At 38.1% G+C, this 16,774-nt stretch overlaps 1 protein-coding gene, 1 long non-coding RNA gene and 1 pseudogene across 4 annotated transcripts in view; 1 reads left to right on the top strand and 2 right to left on the bottom strand.

The window, feature by feature from the left end:
• Nucleotides 1-119, bottom strand: LOC112483489 (annotated as a pseudogene).
• Nucleotides 120-8,346: 8,227 nt separating this feature from the next.
• Nucleotides 8,347-15,670, bottom strand: LOC112483336. Its single transcript, XR_003047604.1, has 3 exons — nucleotides 15,585-15,670; nucleotides 8,619-8,733; nucleotides 8,347-8,456 (listed from the first exon to the last, which is right to left on the bottom strand). It is a non-coding gene; the product is annotated as an uncharacterized LOC112483336 (long non-coding RNA).
• A 247-nt stretch (nucleotides 15,671-15,917) lies between these two features.
• Nucleotides 15,918-16,774, top strand: part of IRF2 (interferon regulatory factor 2) — a 75,860-nt gene continuing 75,003 nt past the window's right edge. Inside the window, exon 1 of one of the 3 annotated variants that reach the window (XM_006916369.3) lies at nucleotides 15,918-16,115. The gene's annotated coding sequence lies outside the window, so the exon portion shown is untranslated. Of the gene's footprint in view, nucleotides 16,116-16,450; nucleotides 16,507-16,562; nucleotides 16,583-16,774 lie in introns of those variants that run through there. The other 2 variants (XM_025049908.1, XM_025049907.1) reach the window with 2 other exon arrangements.

The raw sequence follows: 16,774 nt of genomic DNA, 5'->3' as shown, positions 1-16,774 counted from the left end.
CGCCTACAGCACCTGGACTTCCTAGGTGGTCTCCCATCCAAGTACTAACCAGGCCCGACCCTGCTTAGCTTCGGAGATCAGACAGGATTGGGCTTGTTCAGGGTGGTATGGCCATAGACTCTGTACAGGACTTTTAAAACTGAATTAATTCACCTGATTTTTAACTAGTATTATCCCACTTCCTTCTGGGCTTGCAAAATTCTGAAGAGAACTCTGCTGTCATCTTTATTTTTGTTCCTATATATATAATATCTTTTTCTTCTCGGGCTGCTTTTAAGATTTTTCTTTTATCATGTATTTTCAGAAATTTGGTTATGATATGTCTTAGTGTGTTTTTATTGTTTGATTTTCCTGCTTAAGGTTTGTGGAGCTTCTTACAAATCTGTGGGTTTCATTAAACTTCGAAAATCTTTGGTCATTATTTCTTCAAACATTTTTTTTCTGGCCTCCCCTCTCCTCTCTTTCTGGGACTTCGGATAAATATATACATATTTTTTTTCAGATTGCTTTGCATGTCCCAAAGGTTGCTGTCTCTCTTTATTTTTTCTTTCAGTCTCTTTTTATCTTTGTGCTTCATTTCGGATAGATTGTATTGCAATAACTTTGTATTCCCTGGCCTTTTTCATATAATCTGCTGCTAATCCTGTTAAATGAATTTCTAAAACTAAACTTTTATTTTAGAAGAATCTTAGATTTACAGAGAAGTTGCAAAGACAGTACAGAGAACTCCTGTATATACCTCACCTAGTTTCTTCTGCTAACAGTTTACATTACCATAGTACATTCGTTGCAACTGATGAATCGACGTCAATGCATTACTACTAACTAAAGCCCATACTCTATTCAGATTTCCTTAGTTTCTACCTAATGTCCTTTTTCGCATGTAGGATATCACATCACATGCAGTTATCATGTCTCCTTAGGCTCCTCCAGACTGTGACAGTTTCTCGGACTTTCTGTGTTTTCGATGACCTTAACAGCTTTGAGGAGGTGTTTTGTGGAATGCCCCTCTGTTTAGGTTTGTCTGATGTTTTTCTCATGGTTAGACTGAATGTTTTAGTTTTTTATTTATACAGTAACAAATTTTAATGGCTTAAATTTAATTAATGGCATTAAATTTAATAAATTTAATGGCTTAAACAACACAAATTTATTACTTACAACTCTGTAGGCCAGAAGTCTGGCATGAGTCTCATTGGGCCAGAATCAGGGTGTCAGCAAGGTGTCTGGAAGCACTGGAGAGATTCTGTTTCCTTGCCTTTTCCAGCTTCTAGAGGCCATTTACAATTCCCTGGCTGGTGGCCTCTTCCTTCATCTACAAACCCAGCAACTCTCTCTGACCCTTTTTCCATCATCTCTTCTCTCTCCCTCTCTTTCTCCCTCCCCCCCCCCCCCTCCTCTCTCTCTCTCTCTCTCTCTCTCTCACACACTCTCTTTACCTCTCCCTTTCCCTCTCTCTTTCTCTCTCTCCCTCTCTTTCTTCCTCTCTCTCCTTCTCTCTACAGAGCCAGTAAAGGGTCTCCACTTTTAAGGACTCTTGTGATTAGGTTGGATCCACCCAGATAAACTAGGATAATCTCCCCATCTCAAAATCTGTATTCTTAATTCTATCTGCAAAGTTCATTTTGTTATAAAGTAATATATTCACAGGTTCTTGGGTTTAGAATGTGGACATTTTGGGAGCCATTATTCTGTCTACTACATTGAAGCTATGGGTTTTTGGGAGGAAGTCCACAGAGGTAAAGTGTCATTCTCATCACCTCATAATAAGGGTACATGCTGTTAACATGATTTATCACTGATGATGTTAACTTTGATCACCTGTCTGAGGTAGTATATGTCAGGTTTCTCCATTGTAGTTACTTGCCCTCCCATTTCCATGCTCTCCTCTTTGGAAGAAGACATCATGTGCATCCCATACTTAAGAGATGGGAGTTATTCCTCCTTGAGGGAGGAATACATACATAAAATTCTATATGGGTTATTTCTCTCTCTTCTCCCTCTCACTCTCTTCTCTCTTGTCATCGATTTATATCAATATAGACTCATTTATACTTTGAGTTATAATCCAATACTTTTTATTTTTTTTTGTTCAAATTGTTTCAGCATAGGTCTTTCAGTTGGCTCCTATATCCCTTTGCCATACCTCCTTCATTTTGCTTTTAGAGGACTTCCTTACTTTCTGGCACCAGGATTGTTCTGTATATTCTCTATTCCAGGTCTGGAATCCATCAGTTCTTCAAGGAGCCCTGGTTTCTTTTATTGGAAAGTGTATTTAGAAACCAAGATCTGAGTCTGGTTTCATCCAGTGAAACTCCTTCCAGCTGGTGTATTTTTTATCTTAGAAATTTCATTTGGTTCTTTTCGACGTCTTCCATTTATTTCCTCATTAGGTTCATATCTTCCTCTAAATAGGTTTTCACATTTATAATATCTTTTCCAAAACATCCTTCTCTACTGATCCCATCATCTGTGGCTTTTATTTGTGTCCTTTCCTCTTGATCGTTTTTTTTTCTTCTTGATTATGGGTCATATTTTCTTCTTGGCATGTTAGTAATTTTTTATTGGATTTTAGACATTGTGTATTTTATGTTGTTGAATGTCTAAAATTTTTTTTTTGTCTTTAATGAGTTTTGGGCTTTGTTTAAGTAAGCAGTTTTACTGCATATCAGCTTGATTCTTTTAAAACCTGTTTCTAAGCTTTACTAAGACTTATAGAAAATAGCTTTCACTCTAAGGATTGTTCAGCTCTACCAGTGTGTTGGATGATCAGGAGGGCCTCTTCACTTTGGCTAATGGGAACTTGATCAATTCCAAAGTCTATGTGAGCTCTGGGAATATTTAGCTTACTAGGCCCCAGTCATTCTCTTCCAGCATTTTGGAGTACTAGTTTCCACATGCCTGGTCCAGGGCTCAGCAAACACTAAAGAGGACCGCACAAACTTTTGAAACTCTTTTTCTGTATAACTACCTCTTTTTGAGAACTTTGCCTACAACTCTCAGCTGCCTCAGCCTCTCTGATCTCTGATCTTCCTTTCTTCACTCCCTTTCTTGTTTCTATTTGGGTTCCCCTATTACTGCAACCTAAGTATGGAAACTGCCACCAACAGAAAACGCAGGTGGTCGTAGGGCTCATGTCATTTGTTTCTCTTTCCTCGAGGATCACAGTTTGTGCTGCAAGTTGCTCAATGCCTGAGAACAGTTGTTTCATGTTTTGTCCACTTCTCTAGTTTTTTACTGCAGGAGGTCAAGTCCAGTCCTTGTTCCTCTTTCACGGCTGAACTGTCTTGTTAGTTAATTGCGATGCTAGTCCTGATAGAGATCTTCGCATCATATCTTTATTTACAGGTTGTGCTAGACATTGGAGTGCTTTTTAAATTTGGAAAACCATATTCCTCAAAATTTTCTTATGTCTTTACTAACTTCCTGTCCACTGTTATTTCAATTCTCATTTTCTAGAATTTCTACTAGATATTGAATCACTTGGATTGAGCATCCATTTTTCTTATTTTTTTCTATTGTTCATTTCTTTATTATACTTTATGTGAGATTTACTTGACTTTATCTTCTAATTATTCTATAAAAACTTAGTCATGTTTTTAATTTTCAGGAGCCTTTTATGTTCTCTAATTGTTCCTTTTTATATATTGTTTTTATTTCACACATGCAGTTAGTATCTTTTCTCAAATCTTTAATGACATTAAAATGTTTTTTTTTTTTTTTTTTCTGCGTCACCTTTGTTTCCCTAGAGTTCTTTATTCTGTTTGCTTTCATCATGGTTATGTTAGAGTATCTCTTAACCCTTGGGTGTTAACTCTTAAGAGTAAAGCACCAAAAAGCTGACTTGACCAGAAGCTCTGTATACATGTGTTGGGCTTATACACCGGTGGTCTTCACTGAGCCAAATTAGGGGACCAGTTGGTGTTTTCACTGAGGCCTTCCAGATATCACTGCAAGTATTTTCTCTGGGGTAGCATCCTCTTATCTCCTCTCTGACAGTTGTCTCTGGATATTGGTGTTCTGGATTTGAGCAGTAAAAAGGGACTATTCAGCATACAGACTCCCTCAATCTTGTTTTAGAAGGAACTCAGTATCTGGAGGAAGAGGAAAAGTCAACAAATTGCCAGGGAGCAAGTTAGATGGGGGTGGAGAACTGGAGGAAACCAACTGCTTTACTAAATTAAATAGACTTTTAATTTAATTCTGCTGCTTTCTGCCCAGTTTTTACTATCCCTGTGCCTTTTCTGGGTTCTGTGTGGCAAATCTTGCTTCTCATAGATATCCATCCAATTCCCTTTATAGACGCTAAAGTTTGACCTCCCTTCTCTCTGCTCAGGCTTTCTCGGTCCTCTTTCCAATTTTTTTTTTTCTCCATACATTGTAGGTACAGGTACCTCTTCGTTTCCTAATGACAGAAATGCACTTCTGTTAACTGTTCTCCTTAATGTTTCTTGGTGAATTTTGAGAGAAGGTGGTTGGGTGGGTATGTCTTTACTCTGCCATTCTAAAAACAGAGCCTCTCATATTTTTATAGCAGAAAACATAACTTGCCATATATGGATTCTTATAATCCCTTTATTTTTGTTTAGTTAAAGCCTAAACTTGGAGATAAACTAAGTTTTAATCTAATTTGGGCTTTATACTAACAGGAAGAAATAAGCTGTATAGCAAAAGGGTTATAGGCACACACCACCAAACATCTGGATAAAATACAAATTTAGTGCACAGGTGTTCTGCCTACATGACCACAAGCTAAACATCTGGACATGAGACATTTTCTTTAGTTTTCACCAGATGTTTTGCATCATCTATAGCCGTGTAATTAAAGTAACTTGTGAGTGGAATGCTAAGTTAACAGATAACTTGAGGCTACTCTTCTGTACGTCCTGCATGTGACCATGAATAGGTCCACCACCATCATCACATTGGCCGGTCCATAGAGAATCCTTAGATGGTCCAAGGAATTCACATCTGCAGGCACTGATCTGGTGATTCTATAACTTTTCTCTTTCATTCCTAAAGAATCAGCTAAAGTATCACAAGGAAATAGTTTGCAATCTATAGTTTTAGAGGCTGAAGAGCGGCCTTAGAGATCTTATTAAATGCACATATTTCTTCCACATGTTGGATGTATGAGCTTACCCCCAACCCCCATCCCCAATTTTTAACTGAAAAAACTATTTTTCTAACTCTACCAATATATTTAATGTGTAATTCAACAAAATCCCTTTGGCCTAAACACAGAACTGGCTTGGACTATAGAACTAGAGTTTGTTAGATGGGTGTTCTCTGTGGGATGACAGGACATTTTATAGTCTGAGAGCTTCTGTCAAGGCTTTTTAAAGCTGGCTGTGTGTGTGTGTGTGTGTGTGTGTGTGTGTGTGTGTGTACACTTACAAATCTATTTTAAATTGCTCTATTTATTTTTAACCTATTCGTTAAAGTAGAGCTCACATCCCACTCCCTGTGTGAAGCCTGCTGAGCCTTTCCTTGGGTAGTCCTTACTGTGCTTCATTATTTACTATCTGAATTGTTTACTTTTGTGCTTGACTGATGAAAGTGTCATGCTGACATAATGAACATCTATTTCCTAGTGAATATTTCTTCACAAGAAGTACAGAGAAAACTGGACTAAGGTACCCACCTTTCCTGAGACCACTGAACTAGTGTCATGAACTTACAAGAAATGTTGAGCAGAAATGTACACAGCACTTTGTTAAAGTGCCTTCAGTGGGCTGGACTCCACCCAGCTTCCTTCCTTTGAGTACATCCAGCCGTCCTGGAAAGAAGCCTTGTTGGTTCTTTAGGATGATGCAGGAGAATTCATCAGTATAAAGCAGAGAACTCTTACTGAGAGCTGGGCTCATGCCGGCATGAGAGCAACAGTCCTTTATTCTCATAATTTTACATTTTAGGAAACTCTTCCTTACCATTTGGATAGCGGAGATACACATAAAGGGCTAAATGGGCCTTTCCCACAGGGAAAGTAGGCAGCCCCCATAAGGAACTGAAATGCCTGCCTGCTTAAAAATGTTTCCGTCATGGATCCATCAGGTGGCTTTGGGTTAAAGCACTCTTGCCAGAAGGCTCCTAAAGTAACATAAACACAGTGGACAGTCAAGAATAATCTATTTATAATTAATTATCCAGAGCAATTCACATGGGTGCACATAAATACTACTTAACAAAATAGAAATCAGATATCACAGTGATTTTAATTTTCTTTAATATGTTCTATATTTCTAAATTTTCATTTTGTTTCAAAATTATCATTTTTCTTCAATACAAAAATAAATAAATAAGTTAGTAACCCACCTGTCCTCAAGGGACCAATATTACCCGCTTTCTGTATATACCTTTATCTTTTTAAATTCAAACATTTTTTGGGGGGGGGTCACTGTTGTCTTTGCAAAAAGATCACACTATGAAAATTTCTTTTTATCTTGCCTTTCATTCGTTATAATATGTCCTAATCCCCTTTCCAGATCAGCAGATAGTCTTAATTTGTTCTTTTCTGCTGGTACATAACAACTCATAGAATGGATCAACCACAGTTTATTCAACCATTCAGTTCTGAAAGACATTTAAGTTCTTTCCGATTTTGTCACTACAAATACTTGTATCTGTAGTGCTCTAATATCCTACTATATTATTTACATTAGAAAATATCATTTAAAATATAAAAGAGATAATTACTATAAAGTCAAGAAAATATCATTTAAAATATAAAAGAGATAATTACTATAAAGTCAAGAAACAGATGCTGAATGAACAGATAAATAAATGTATTAAAATGTTACCTGGATGTGGGGCCACATACCATTTCTGTCTTGAAATAATCATCTTTTCATTGTGGATCCTTCTCCCAATGTAGACTTCAAATGTCTTGAAATCAAGAACTAGGCCTCTTTCTTCTGTGTCTCCTCCAAATTGCTGAGCACAGCCCTGCAGAGGGCAGGCATTCCAGACCCACACAACCCAGTGTGCTCTCATAGTTTCTCTTGAAAACAGCTGTTTAGATTTCAGAATGAAAATTTCCCATGTGTATAATGTTATAAAATGGTGTATTCCTAGACTAGCTCACAAACTTTTACTTTACCACAAAATGAAGGTAAACGATATACTTATACTATTATAGTTTCTTATTAATTCTGTGGGAAAAAATGTTCTGGATTCCAAATGAGCATCGACATGTGTGTGTGTGTGTGTGTGTGTGTGTGTGTGTGTGTGTGTGTGTGAGAGAGAGAGAGAGAGAGAGAGAGAGAGAGAGAGATCCTTTTCTTTACTGCCCTCAAATGAGATGTTTTCGCTCTTCTTCCGCTAATCTGGTTGTGTGTGGAAATTGAGCAAACAAAATAGGAAATACAATGACTAAATATGAAAGTGCCAGAAAGAAGAAAGGCAGAAAGAACAAATTTGACATAAAAGTTTATTATTTTCCTTAGAATTCTCATTCTTTGATATCTAAGAATTTAAATTTGATTGCTAAAAATATAGTAACTGAAATTTGCGTATAAGTAAAATGAAAATTTACAATTAGAAAAGATTATTTCGTCATTATAGAGTTTTCTTAATTCTTAATCTTCTTCAAATAGCATATTTAAAACATGATGTGAATCAAAGCAAAGATTGTTTAAATATTAGTAATGATCATGGGACGTATCAGTTATTAATAGCTATTGATCTTGACACATTTAATTTGTTCTTATATGTTCCTTTGAAGAGTCAATATTTGAACTGCTAAGATAAAAACACAAATGCATTCTAAAAATGAATATTTTGATAAAATAAAAGACTAGGAGAAACTATATAGCATTTGTAGGACAAAAATTATCTTCTATATAACTTAAAGAGCCATAGATTTAAAAATTCGTAAAAGAATGCAGTGTGAGGTATAAGATGTATTAATCAGTGCTTTCTTTTTTGAAGTACTATGGAAAAGAAGCTAGCTAAAACTTACAAGTAATTTATATAAAAATTATAAGCATATCAAGAAATAATTTCCTGAAATCACCTATGAAGTATTATTTAAATTTTTATATTAATAAAAGTAAAATCTGTATTAAAATGTTAATTTTTCAATAGGAAAATAAATCATTCATTGTTCCATTACTCGAAGACAACCACTATTAATGTTTTGATGTAGTTCCCTTTGGTCTTATTCATAGAACATCTTTGGAGTGGTCATACTGTACATATAAAACTGTATTTTTCTTTTACTCTCAATGCAGTGTAAGTATTTCCTAATGTCATACTTATCTTAAGTTCGTCATAAGCAAAAATACCAACAAAAGGAAACATTGCATCTTTGGTAAAATGTTTATAAGCATTGTGAAAGATGACAGGGTTAGGGACAGTGTTCCTCTGATTTCTCAATGAATGAAAAAGGTTTGTCCAAAAGTTTTGAAAAGCATTCCATCAGCTGCGAACATTGTGAGTCTCTTGGTTCTGCATCACTGAAAAGATAGAAAGTTCTCATCAAGATAAGCAAAAACGAAACAAAACAAAACAAAGAAAAATGGAGACAATTTGAGGAACTCACATGATAATGTGCCTCTAATATTGGTACCTCTAACGTAGCTGGCTCTTCTCTTCCTGGCTACTTAACGTGAACTTACCAACTATATCGACACTCACAGCCTCCTGTTGCTTGGTGTCCCATTTCTTTCTCTCCTTCAGCCTTGCAGTTTTTCACTCATGGTTGGTTGTGTTTTCTTTCTTATCTTCAATTATCTGAAAATGAAGGACAACTAACAGCCACTTTTTGTGGTTTTGATTTTTTTTTAAGTAACAGAAACTTTTCCATAAATGAAATCTTAATTAGAACCTCAATATGTAAAACAGAAAAAAGCAGAACTTTTTATATTGTCAAGAGAGGAGTGGTGCCAAAACCCAGGATCTACAGCTTGAGGTAGAAAGAATATGTGATGGGTTGTTTAAACCAATATTTGCTTTCAAATTACAAAACATTCAAGGTGAATCACAAAGTTTTATTTATGCTCATTGTTCTGCTAAAAAAAATTCAGTTTTTTGAAAACTATTACATAAGAGTTTCTGATGGAAAAAAACCTGAAAATTTTTAGAAATCAAAAAAGTGCAATACACTTGAAACCATTAAATTTTGGAATGAATATTGATTTTGTGGTGACACAATCTCTAAAAATCATCACTGTTCACTCACAACAGTCTGAGGAAACATGTGTGCCTGGAATCCACAATGATCATTTTTTTTTAAGGGAATTTTGTTCTGGGGTAAGAATAAAAAGAATGAAGAAAAACTGCTTCATTTGTGGAGATGAATATCAGAGAGAAAATTAAAGGAAAATAAGTATTTTAACTTAGTAACTCAAAAATGAGATATAGACTAAACTGTTTCAGAATATCATAAATGCAGTGTTTCCTCAGCAAATTCATCATATAAGGATCTAAGAGGGCAATGAAAAAAGTTGCAAAGTCCTTTAAGAAACCCATAAATTAAAGAATTTATGCATTTCATTGATGTTGAAGAGACAACTGGGAAATTTATAATGTGACCTTTTAAAATCACAGAACCCTTCAAAAATCTTCCCATTGATCTTAGAATAAAATTCAACATCCTTGATCTGACCTCTGCCCACTTGGCCTCTGTTCATGTCCTTCTCGTCCTTATTCACAACACTGAAGTCACACTCACTCTCCTTTGGTTCCTAGAATATGCCAGACCCTTTTGCTTCTTAGGCCTCTTTCTTCTGCCTAGGGGCTTTAATTGCACAATTAGGACCTGTTATGGATTGAATTGTGTACCCCTCCCCCATTCATATATTAAAGTCTTAACCCCTCAGCACCTCAGAATGTGATCTTACATAGAAATAGGTCTTTGCAGATGTAATTAGTTAAGATGAGATCATAATGGAAGAGAATGGGCCCCTAATCCAATATGACTAGTGTCCTTATAAAATGGGGAAATTTGGACACAGTCTCACAGCCAGGGAGAACATTATGTGAAGATGAAGGCAGAGATTGAGGTGATGCTTCTAACAAACCAAAGCATGTTCAAGATGGCTGGCAAACCACCAGAAGCTAGAAGGCATGGAGCAGATCCTTTCCTCCCAGCCCTCAATAGGAACCAAACCTGTGGACACCTTGATTTTGAACTTCCATGTCTATACCTGTCAGTTAGTAAATTTTTGTTATTTAAGCCACCTAGTCTGTGTACTTTGTTGGGGCAGCCGTAGGAAACTTATACAGTAACCTCTTGTTCTACAAGTCTTGCCTTAAACGTCAGTTTCTCAGAGGAACCGTGACCAGCTAGATCCCTCCGTATTGTCTATCAAGGCTCTTGTTTATTTCCTTCAGAACACAAATACAAATCTGCAGCTATTTTATTGGTTTGCTTGTTTGTTTGTCTCTGCCATCACCTCCATTAGAAGGTAAACTCCATGAGAGCAGGGGTTTGTCTTGTTCTGACCGCCTTCACAGCAGCTCTCAGTGTTGGGAGCATTGCAGCACTTAATAAATGAAGGTGCGAAATGTCTAGAAGTTGCATTAAAGACTAAGGAGGCAGTGCCAAGACTATATCTTGTCATTCACATTTTGAGTTTAGTGGAAATAAAGTTTTTCAAGGAAGCAAGAGAATTTAAAAATACTCTCTCAAGTTTTTGTTTTATGGCACTCTTCTGTCTTTTTGATTGGCACATTTCCAAACATTTTCAAATAGAATAAAAGTGTATCGTTCGAAATGCTAGGAAGTTGGGGGAAAAAGAACGTACTGAACATTAAACTTCATACGTTGTGAGTGAGGAGCTTACAGGGAAGTAGTGAAAGATATAACAAAAAATTCTTCAAGTATTCAGATCCAATGAATCGTGGTTTGCTGAATTCATGTTAGAAATTTGAGATTTATTTCTTGTTTATAATATTTTTAATACTTGAACTATTATAGTAATTCTAAAGAACTTGAAGGCAAAGCTATAGACAATTTTTCTGACTTTAAAAGTAAAAGCATTATTTTATGGTTTATCACTTTAGAGAAATAATGAATATTTTAAAGCCATTTGAGATGGAATAGAGAAATTATAGCAAAAAACATTCTAAAGAATATTTTTTCCTTCATCAGAAGAACAAGACAAAATTAATATTTATTACTAAAGATTGGGCAATATATTACTCAATTTAAATTTGTAATTTTCAGAGAATAACTGCAAAAAATGAACCTCATTTCAGAGTTTCTAGTAAAATGAAAGAAATCATCACATGAGGTACTCGTCAAGTTCTCCAACTTGATGTCCATAATCTTTGAATTTTAAAGGCTTTTTCTTTTTTTTATATTAATCGTTGTGCCTTTTATTGAGATAGTACTATTTAATTGTGAACATTTTGAATATACTGACTTTGTTTTCTAAAAGTTCAGATCAGGAAAATGGGAACAATTGAAATACCAATGGCTGCATGAACGAGACATCACTAAAAAATAGACTAAGTATATTATTTTATTTTTTGTGTTTTTTTTAATTTTTATTTTTATTATGGTGACATTGATTAACGAAATTCAGTAAGTTTTAGGTGTACAATTCAACAGTAAGGCATATGTATACATTACATTGGGTGTTCACCACCCATAGTTACATTTCTTTCTGTCATCACATATTTGACCCCTGAAGGCTTTTTCAATGTCTTAGTTCTAGTGTCCCAACTAAAATCTTACTTGGCTGTATGTTTATTCAACGTGGACTTCACAAGAATAGTCTTTGCAATGCAGAACTATAATCTCTGGCTTTGTCTTGGCCAACTGCTCTGGCAAATGTAAAACATTCATTTTCCATGATTTCATAACCCCCTGAATTATAGCACCATGGAGGAGAGACTCAATGGACAGGACAGAAGTAGTACCAGTGATACTGTGGAGAAAATTCAGGTATTGACTGACAGACTGATGAGGGGCCACTGATTTAATTGTAGCTATAAATAACACTTTAGTCTGTATGTCATCCGTGGTGCTATAATTCAGGGGGTTATGAAATCATGGAAAATGAATGTTTTACATTTGCCAGAGCAGTTGGCCAAGACAAAGCCAGAGATTATAGTTCTGCATTGCAAAGACTATTCTACATTCTTAACTTTAACGTACAATTCTAGAGGCTGTGGTTAAAGATGGAGGTGATGTGGGTGCCCTTACTGAGGTGATACAATGGCAATTAACATGCCAATTTCTTACTGTAAGAAAGCTTTTGGGAAGACAGAGATTGTTATTTGTTTTGTTCACTGCTGTATTCCCAGAGCTGAGAAAAATTCTCAGGTACTGAGATGTTTGTTACTTGACTGACTGAAGCTATTCTCATTTATTAGAAAAATAAATTAAAAACCCATTCGAAAGGGGTTAACCTTGAATGTATCTTTAAATTTCTTTCTGAGTTGAGATCCATTCATGGAGAGATCAATCACTACATTGTCCAGGTAATCACTGTCCTTACTCAACTCCCTTGAAGAGAAATTAGTCCAAATGCATCCAGGCAGATCTTCTTTTAGGATGTTCCATTCCACAGATGAAAAATAAACATGCCTTACTCAGGAGATCACGTTACTTTCATATACAAGGCTGCTCAAACAATGGTTTTTGTGTTAGACCAAGGTGTTTGGTCAGATTTCCTTGGTACGGCAAAGATTACTTTTTCCAGAGACTTTCAAAATGGTTATATTTTGCTATTTTGATCAATTTTTTCACAGATTTATAACTACATGCATCTCATCAAAGGACTAAGAAATATTTCTTGAATATTTCATGTACATCAATACCATGTGGATTTGGGGGTCATATTTACATTTTTAGTCTGCAGTGACATGTCATCAAGGACCTAAGAACAGAGTGAAATTCATTCTATGCTTTACGAATTTAGGGGCCTGGAAAATCGGAAACAATACCCATGCCTCCGGGTGTTCCTGGGGCTCAGGGAAGACTGGAGTTGGTGATACCTCTAGTTTCCTGGCTGGTTAATGATGAACAGAGTGAAATTCATTCTATGCTTTACGAATTTGGGGGCCTGGAAAATCGGAAACAATACCCATGCATGCCTCAGGGTGTTCCTGGGGCTCAGGGAAGACTGGAGTTGATGATACCTCTAGTTTCCTGGCTGGTTAATGAAGTGACAAATACAAGGCTGTAGGGAAGATGTATGAGTTTAGTTTTAGATATGTTTAATTTATTGCACCTGAGGAACATCTAGGAGGTAATGCATCCAGATCTCAGAAATTACAGATTTTGGAATTATCACCAAATAGTGGTATCTGAAGCTTTAGGCATGAGCGAGAGCATTCAAAGGGAAGGACCATAGAATGAGAAAATAGGAGGGTTGAGGATAGACTGTCTGGAAACACTGTAATCTAGGGGGCTGGTAGCAGAAGAGGAGCCAGCTGAGAAATAGTACAGGACAGAGGGATGTCACACAGGCGTCATGGAAAATGGGCAGCATGATGGACATTACTAAATGATACAGAAAGACTAAGGAGATGAGGACTGGATATGGCCCCCTAGAAAAACTACTAGAAAGAAATATAAAAATATTAACAAGTCTATTCCTGACTGTTGAGATTTCAGGCGGTGGATTTTCTTCTTTCAACTTTTCCGTATTTTCTGCATTATGTACAATAAATGTTGACTATATTAAAAAATAAAGTCTGAAATATGTTATGAGAACCAAGGGCTAGTAATTATTAATTCACAAGTATTCGAGTACCTATGTGCTGGTTGCCATTCTAAGGCTAAAACAATGAACAAAAGGATGGTTCTGTTTTTTATAAAAAGGAATGGCAACTGGTTTGACAAGGGAGGGGTGTAGGGCTTGAGGGGCACAGTAGCAGGCGATGCAGCTGGAAAAGTATTTTGGTGCCAGATTATGACACACTTTATATGTCTTGTCAAATAATATGGACTTTATTGAGGGGCGGAGTTAGGACTGGAACTGAGCCTTGCCTGAAGTTAATTTTCTATTTAACTTGGTGCGGCTTGCTAGCCTAGAGGGGTCTGAGTTCGGAAATGGGAAGCACAGTTAAAGGCTACTGCAATAACCGAATGAAGGACATGCAATGGGGAGGAAAAGGGTCAGATCCAGAGATGTTTGGGAGTAGCACCCACCAGTCAGTAGGATACTATCGACTGAATGTACAGCAGGTCCTTGAATAACGTCGTTTGGTTCAGCATTGTTTCATTATAACGTTGATGAAATGTTTATAGGAACTTAATTCTTGTTCATATTAATAGCCTATAGTAAAATTGTTTTCTTTATACATAGTTTCACTTAAAGTCTCAGAACCTATTGATGACGTTAGTGAAGACTTATGTATGTTGGGGGAAAGAAGACATCAAGAATTATTATGTTTTTAACTTGGGTCCATAGTAGGTAGAGTGACAACTATCCTACAGAGTTTGTATATAGTGATTAATTGCCGGAAATGGTCATTGCTATACGAAATAAGATAGTGAGTGGCTGTGTCAGATAGGTTTATATGAGAGGGGATAAGAAACTGGCATGTGAGATCTATTTCTGAGACTACCACAAAACGGAATCCTAAACTCTCACGTCTCCTCACTGCATCTGCATATTTGGTTACTTTTCCAGTCCATAGAATTCAATACTTCTGTGACAAAGAGGGGTATTGGAGTGATGTTTACATAGAAATAGCTATGGTCTCCAGGAAGGGACTTTCTCTGGATAGAAAAGTTTGGAAGAAGCCTGATGAAACCGAAAGTAATGGGAAGAAGTAGGTATAATTACATGAGAATCTATGATTTTAATGTAAGGGACCAAAACCCAGTAGGTCCCAAGTGAATTGTATTAGTTCGAGCTAACATAACTTAAGGTGACAGGTGTTGTACCTGTATTCTTGCATTCTTTCATTCATCTCCATTTTACAGCATTGGAAACTGACCCTTAGGTTAAGCAACTTGACCAAGGATGCTCAGCTAGTAAGTTAAGGAGGCCAAATATGAACCTGGCTGGAAGTACTACAGTAATAAAGCCTCTCTTCTGGACCAGCCACGACCAAGACATCTTAAGTAAAATTAAGTCACAGCCTCGCCCATCTCATCCTGCAATAAGATAACTTCTGCTGCACAGGCAATAACTCAGCCTTGGAGTGTGCTGCTGTTACATTACTAGGGGAGGCCTTCCTTATCGCCTAGGTGGAGAACCGAGTGCCAGGTGGTGTCAGAGATGGCAGCAGCCCCTTAAATGGTCACACCCTCAACTACTGATAAGGGTTCGAATAAGATTTAGGATGCCCGCTAGTCACTTGACCCAGTTCTTGAATTAATATCTATGTAATGCTGTCTTGTCAGTTAATTGTTCCTTTTATTTCCTTGAGTAGAGGTGAGTAGTGTTACTAAGTGAATTTTCATTCACTCTGAAAACAGCAGTTCTGAACATGTTACACCTGCCCCACCAACTGAATGACAAGATCCCCTTTGCTTCCCCGCAAGCCCTCCTTCATCCTCCTTCCCAATCTTCAGGTAACCTTTAGGATGGAGAATAAGGTACCACCTTTCCTCTCCTACAGCCGCTAGCTTCTAACCTGAACCTAAGCATGCTCCGGGTTACCTCCGGACGCCTTACCCCCACCCTCGTCGAGTGTTCGCGCGGCGAGGGTGAGCGCCCCGGTGTGCGAACCACAGACTCACGAGCAGCCGCTCGTTGCTCCAGCTGCCGCGACGTGGGGAAGTGAAAATGAAATTGACTTTTCGAGAAATGATGAAAGCGGCGCTGCCTGCCAATGAACAGCAGCGGCGAACTTCCGCACACCTCTCGGCCGGGCCGCTCGCCCTCCCTCAGCCTCCACCTCCCGGTTGCAAAAGCTTGAAACAAACACTGGGGAGGAAGGGCGGAGGGAGGAGGGCGGAGAGGGGAGGCGAGGGAGGGAGCGAGGGAGGAGGGCGGGGGGTGGGGGGATTTCCAGCCTCGGCTCTTCGCAGTTTCCTCTCCTTGTTTTGCTTTCGATCTGGACTGTTCTCAGGCAAGCCGGGGAGTAACTTTTAGTTTTGCTCCTGCGATTATTCAACTGACGGGCTTTCATTTCCATTTCACACACCCTAGCAACACTTAAACCTTGCGGAAGTGTATTGGTAGCGTGAAAAAGCACACTGAGAGGTAACATTTTTCAAATAATAGTTGTGACTGTGCGTGTGTTTTTCTCGAGGGCATGTTTATGAGGACTGGAGGGGTTATGTGTGTGGGTGTCCTGATGGTTTGACACGATGTTTTCCAGACGGAGAATGCTGGGGTTCATAAATATTAATACCGATTTTTGGAGGAACGGTCGGCGCTATTATGGATCATCTGATTTTAGGGGAAGCAGGTTCTGCTGCTGTTGCTGCTGCTACTGGGGCTGCTGAGGCTGCAAGGAGGAGGAGGAGGAGGAGGTAGAGAGGGAGGAGGAGGAGGAGGAGGTTGGTGGAGGTTTAATTTCACTTTTGGATTTGCAGATGCGGAGAGGTGGCTCCATGGACACAGACCTGCTCTGTGTGATTCTGCGCCCCAGGTGTTGTGTGTGTCGGGAGGTGCAAGTCCGCTGGAGTCGGGCCTCCTTTTACAACAAAATTATCGTGTGCAAGTGTGTGCGTATGCATGTTTACAGACGCCGTCGCCTCCAGATCTGAAGGAGGGGAGCGGGTCCTTCTCGGAGCCCGGCGGCGGCGCCTCTCTGCGGGCAGCCTCCGCGGAAATAAGCAGGACCCCGCCGTCCGCCGGCTGCCTGCGCCCCGCTCCCGGGAGGGAGAGTCGCCTCCCGCCGCGGCCAAGGAAACTTG

This window comes from Pteropus alecto, unplaced genomic scaffold (genome assembly GCF_000325575.1).
Source record: "Pteropus alecto unplaced genomic scaffold, ASM32557v1 scaffold24, whole genome shotgun sequence".
Classification (NCBI taxonomy): Eukaryota; Metazoa; Chordata; class Mammalia; order Chiroptera; family Pteropodidae; genus Pteropus; species Pteropus alecto.
This window is presented reverse-complemented; position numbering and strand designations above follow the sequence as displayed.